The 6338-nt window shown below is 40.0% G+C and overlaps 1 pseudogene; it reads left to right on the forward strand.

Annotated features, from left to right (window-relative positions):
- Nucleotides 1–1601: 1601 nt before the first annotated feature.
- LOC102856483 lies at nucleotides 1602–1832 on the forward strand (annotated as a pseudogene).
- The last annotated feature ends 4506 nt before the right edge of the window (nucleotides 1833–6338 follow it).

Raw genomic sequence — 6338 nt, forward strand, 5'->3', positions numbered from 1 at the left:
TCATTTATGATTGTTCTGAAATGTTTTTAAAAAGAAATTTCCTGATTTACATTTAAATAAATTATTTTCTCAATATATTCTGGTCATGGAGTGTGCATTTTCTCCCAGAGATGTTAAAAAATGGTCAGTTTTAGATTTCTCAGTGTTCCTATGACATTTTGAAAATATTTCCACCACTATAAAAAGAGAACATATTAGAAAATCCTAATACTTTTAAAATAATAATAATACTAATTAGTGCTTTACAAAGTGATGTGTTGAAATAATCAGCATCTGGTGGCCTAGTGGCAAGAAGCAGCACTGCATTCCTGAAGGCGTGCAGTTCAAATCCACCAGTTGCTCCATGGGAGAAGGATGAGCAATCCCCTCCTGTGCAATTAACTGCCTCTGAAAACCCACCAGAGGATCAGCTATGGGTCGTATCTGACTTGACAGTATACAAAAAGAACAACAGTGGAAGAACTAGTAAGAAAAGGCATGAAGTGTGGGTGGGGCAATAGGAGAGAAAAAAACAGTTCCATAACTGTGAGTTGTTGGGTGCCATCAAGTTGGCTTCAAATGACTTTATGTATAACAAAACCAAACATTGCCTGACTCTGCACCATTGTACTATATTATGTTTAAGTTTAAGTCCACTGTGGAGGCCTTCCAACCTAGAGGGCTCATCTTCCAGCACTATCTCAGTATTTTTGTGTGATGCATAAGGTTCTGTTGGCTAATTCTGGGAAATAGGTCACTAGGCCTTTCATAGGCTAGAAGCTCCACTTAAACTGCATCATCATGAATAACTCTCTGCTGGTATTTGAAATTCTGAAGGTATAATGTCCAGCATCATATTGTGATAAACTGACAGATAGGGGTGGATGGTCCTTCAAGCCAGATACCTAAGATAACCATGTTGTGGTGGTGGTGTACCATCAAGTCAGAACTGACCCATAGCTGATTCTATAGCAGGTTTTCAGAGGCAGGTTAATTGCGCAGGAGGTGATTTCCCACCCCTCTCCCGTGGAGCAGCCACATGTGTTTGGGATTGCAGCACAGTTTCTTACCACTAAGCCACTAGAGTTCCATATTACTGTTGTTGTTGTTGTTGTTATGTGCCGTCGAGTCGCTTGCGACTCATAGTGACCCCATGTACAACATCCCTAAACTCTGCTCTGTCCTGTGCCAATCACACCGTCTCCGATACACCCATCCCCATTACCCCAGTCACTGAATCCATCCACCATATAGAGGGCCTTCCCCTTCTGCGCTGCAGGTTAATGTTAGGTGCAGTCAAATAGATTTCAACTCATAGCAACCCGATGTGACAGTAGACCTACTCCCATAGAGTTTTCTGCTGTGATCTCCAAAGGACCAGATCTTTTTCTTGCAGAGTTATTAGGTAAATTCAGACCACCAACTTTTCAGTTAGCAGCTAAGCATTTGAAAGCATTGAATTGCCAAGGCTCCTTAGGATAATATCTCAGAGTCCTGACTTTTGAAAAGTATCTGCCCAAAAGGATCGTAGAAAAAAGGCAGGATTTCTGTCCAGTTTGGGCAAGTGTGGCCTCAAGAATATTTGTATTATAAAGACTAAACGTGGGAGCGCGGCCAGCAAGATGGCGCCTTCCGTGATGCTGAGTTCTTTCTCTCGGCTGTTGACCCCGGCCCGGCTCCCGAGCAGCCTTTCAGCGAGGTCCAAGTTTTACCTTCATGAACCACGAAATAGCAAACCTAATTGGGTGAAAGTTGGACTGACCTTGGGCGCTTCAGCCTTCTTGTGGGGCTATCTAATCAAACAACAAAATGAAGATGTTCTAGAGTATAAACGAAGAAATGGATTGGAGTAAACTACTGAAAGATAGTTCCATACAGAGATTACATCAGTTCCTCTGGACTCGGTAACCTTGCGATTGTAAATGAGAAAGAAAACAGTTGTATGTGGATATAGATTGTAATTTTGTGTGTGTTATATTGTTAAATGAACAAATAAAAATACTTCAGAAAAATGTAAAAAAAAAAACAAAAACCTAAACGTGACCAGGCTGCTGTAGTGAGACATTTGGTATATACAGCAAACAGCAGAGATCTGTGGGTAATGAGGGAATCAGGCCAGGCCTCGGTAGGAGCCAGAGGCCAGGACAAAAGTCTGCAGGAACATCAGGGGCAACTACAGCCGCACATAGTGTCCAGAGCACCAGAGCAGAAGTGCATGGGTGATGAGGAGCCTGGGCTAGTCCCCACTGGGGTCCCAGGACAGAGGTCTGCAGGTATTAGCCAGGCATCCTCATGTAGAGTATAATTCCAGTTTCACAGATGAGGAAAATGAGCTTCAGAAAGGTGAAGCTGAGGCTCAAACTAGAGAGCCAACAAAGATAAATATGTTGATAGGACCTGTTCTGGGAGACCCTGTTTCATATCAAGGTTATTTTCACAAAAATGAAATTTATAGAAGAATCTTACACAGGAATTTCTGTCATAAGAATACTATCAATCTCAAGATATTCCCAGGCCTGTACCATTTCACACTTTTTATGCAACACCCCTGGCACAAACACATTTAATAAGCTAAAATGCATGATGTACAACAAAATGATGTGTAATTTAAAATTTGTTCAAGACTGATGTCAACACCGTGAATATGCTGAACTGTGGTATCAAGACAGTGGCTGTAACCATATTGGCCTTAAATAACTAAAGTAAGATAGAAAGGACAGGTAGGGACACAGTCACATCTCCTTCTACTCCAGGTCTAATCTGGGGGCCACGTACAACTGGAAGGGCCTGACTTTTATCAATGAAAGAGCACATCTTTCTGAGCATTATCAGGTGATTGTACTAATGAGAGACTAGCATCTGTGCCATTGCACTGCCGACTCAAAGGCATGTGGTTCAAATCCACCAGCTGTTTCACGGGAGAAAGATGGGCAATTTTCTTCCATGTCATTTACAGCCTCTGAAAATCCACTGGTGGGTCAGCTATGAGTCGGTTCTGATTCAACAGTGCATAACAATTTTTATTAAATGTACCCTAGGTAAATTAACAGCAGGTATAATAGTGTATTCATAAATATGAAAATTTATAGGCTGAATGCATATACTTTAGGGAGAAGACAAGGTCAAGAGTAGATTATTTGGTCACATACTCAGAAAGAGATATAGAATCAGGATTTGAGCCCAAAAAATGCCTCAGTCTAAGACCTGTGTCCGTTCCACATTCTAGGCTGCCTTCCTTAATAAACACATGATCACACATGCACATATTCGTACACACACAGTACATGTTAAACATCTTTTAAATTTGATGACACACACACAAAAAAAACCCTGCCTTCAACAACTCTCAATTCTTTTGTCAAGCATTAAAGAGAAGCACTTACAATGTTTAATAGATTGAAAACGCTCAGAGTTTAAGGTAGGTTTTTAGGCAGGAAGAAAGCCTAAACTCGCCATAAAGTGAAGTTGGAGAAGCAAGAAAATTATATGAGTAGTAACAAGTTGCAGGTAAGTACAAAGAATAGAGAAATAAGGCTGTCCAGGGAAGAGAAATAGCTGCAGAGGTTCTTACTGTGACGTGAGCTCTGAAAAACGATGAGAGAATCAGTGAGAGAAGAACACTGTAGGAATGAGGTTTCAGGGAGAGAAGCAGACAGCACGGAAAAACGTAACAAGACTTTTAGACAATGATTCCAAAATGATGCTAAGCCTTTAAAACTGGATGAAATCACCTTGGAGATGTGTGCAAAGCAAAGCCCAATGTCTTGACATCTACAAGCTCCTGTCTTCCTCTCTCCCATTTATCCAGCATATGTAGCTCACTCACATCCAGTAATCTATAATTTTCCTTATCTGTAATTTCCATGGAATTAGTGTAAGTGGTCTAACTCAACTAGCATGCCCCCATCACACTCCTTCCCAAGTTATGATTGGTTCAAATGTGAAAATGTGAAACAAATCAAAGGGAAATGCAGATCTTTTACTGGCAATGAAATGTATGTAACATGAAAGCTGCTAGCTCACAACGTGACTTTGTCAGGTGGTGGTTGTTAGGTGTCATTGAGTCGAGTACAACTCATAGAGATCCTATGAACAACAGGTCTGAACCATGTCCTATCTTGTGCCATCCTCCTCATCTCAGACACATTTAAGCCCATTACTGCAGACACTGTGTCAATCAATTTCACTGAGGATCTTCCTCTCTTTTGCTGACCCTCCATCTTTCCAAGCATGATGTCTCTTTCCTAGGAATAGCTTCTAGCAACATTCTTAAAGTATGTGAGAGAAAGCTTTGTCATCTTTGCCTTCAAAGAGCATTCCAGCTGAAGTTTCTTCAAGACATATCTGTTGTTGGGTGGAGTGTTCCATATATTTCTATAAGATCCATGTGCCCTCGAGTCACTTGCAATTCACAGCAACCCTATGTACAACAGTCCTAAATCCTGCTCTATCTTGTGCCAATCACACTGCCTCTGAAACACCCATCATGGTTACCCCAGTCACGGAATCAATCCACCTCATAGAGGGTCTTCCCCTCCTGCGCTATCCGTCCAGCCTCCCAAGCATGATGTCCCTCCTCCAAGGACCGGTCCTTCCTTACAACATGTCCACATTATGTCAGATGAAGCCTCAATATCCTTGCCTCCAAGGAGCAGCCCAGTTTAATCCTCTCCAGGATGAATCTGTTTGTTTTCCTAGCAGTCCATGGTCCACTCAATACTCTTCTCCAGCGCCACAGCTCTAAGGCATCAACTCTCCTTCTATCCACCCTAGTCATTGTCCAACTCTCTAATGCATAACAAGTTATTACAAAGACCATAGCCTCTATCGGACACACCTTAGTCTCCAGAGTGACACCATTGCTCTTCAGTACTTTTAATTACATTGTTTACTTCTTCATCTGTGTTGAATTTCTTTCTAGTCATTCCATCATTAATTGAAAGTGATGTAATGAAGTCTCCTACTGTTATATGGAATTATTTTCCTGTTGACTCTTTTAAAGTTTGAATTCTAAGCCACAAGATATTAATATGCGTAGATATTAATTATAGCTATGTCCTCTTGTTCAGTTAACCCTATAATCATCATATAATGTCCTTCTTTGGTTCTTGGGCTGACTTTTGTCTGGAAGTCTATTTTATAGAAATTAATATTGTCACTCTTCTTCATATTTTTATTGTTATTTGCTTGACAGATTATTCCTACTCCTTGATTTTTAGTCTGTTGTTGTTTTTTAAAAAATAAGGTGTATTTCTTTATACACAGTATATTGATCAGTTATATTTTCCTATCTATTTTGATATTCTTTTCCTCTTGACTGATCATTTCATTTATTTAGATACAGTATAATTAAGGATAGGTATGGTTTTATACTTATAAAGACACATTTTTGTGACTTTCTTATAATGTCACTTCATTGGTGTTATTTTAGTGTTTATTAAATGTGAGTTTTGCCTTTTATTCTGATGAGAAGGTTTAATAATTTTCTTAGAGGTTACCCTATAATCTACTATTTTATTCCTAAATTGTGAACAGTTCACTTTAAAGTCACATCATCCTTCTATCTTTTTAGAAGTTCTGTAACTACACTTTTTATTCCCTCTTTCTGCATTTAGTTTTCCTCATTTCTGGACTTATATATCTGATCCCGAAGTTTTAGTCTCACAAATTTATTTTGCTTTGCATATTTCTATGTCTGGATTAATTTCTTAACGATATAGTCATGTATGCTAATTTCAGGTTGTTGGCTGGTGGTGGTGGTAGTTATGTGCTGTTGAGTTGCTTGTGACTCATAGTGACCCTATGCACAATAATTCTGAACCTTTCGGTATTCTGAGCCAATCTCACTGTCTCTGATCTATCTGTCCCTATTACCCCAGTTACTGTATCAACCCATCTCACCCAGGGTTTTCCTCTCCTATACTGTCCCTCTGCCCTTCCAAGTATGATATCCTTTTTCAAGGACTGGTCCCTCCTAGCAACATGTCCAAAGTATGGAGACAGAGCTTCAATATAGTAGAGAAAGTGGGATTCACCTTCTCCAGGACAGACCTGTTTGTTCTCTTGGCAGTCCATGGAATGTTTAATAGTCTTCACCTGTGCCACAACTCAAAGACATTCGTCTTCTGTCATCTTTAATCATTGTCCAGCTCTCTGATGTGTGGCAAGTAATTGCAAAAACCATACACTGACATTGTTGTTTATTAGCACTTTGGAGAAATCCTTGACAGCGGATTTTCCCAATGCAATTCATCTCTTCATTTCCTCACTTCTGGTGCCAGGAATGTTCATTGTGGAACCAAGCAAGGTAAAATTGTTAACAACCACAATCTCCTCTCCATTTGTCTTGATGCTGCCAA

The sequence above is a fragment of the Elephantulus edwardii genome, unplaced genomic scaffold, assembly GCF_000299155.1.
Source record: "Elephantulus edwardii isolate Elephantulus edwardi_28Jun2011 unplaced genomic scaffold, EleEdw1.0 scaffold00092, whole genome shotgun sequence".
Classification (NCBI taxonomy): Eukaryota; Metazoa; Chordata; class Mammalia; order Macroscelidea; family Macroscelididae; genus Elephantulus; species Elephantulus edwardii.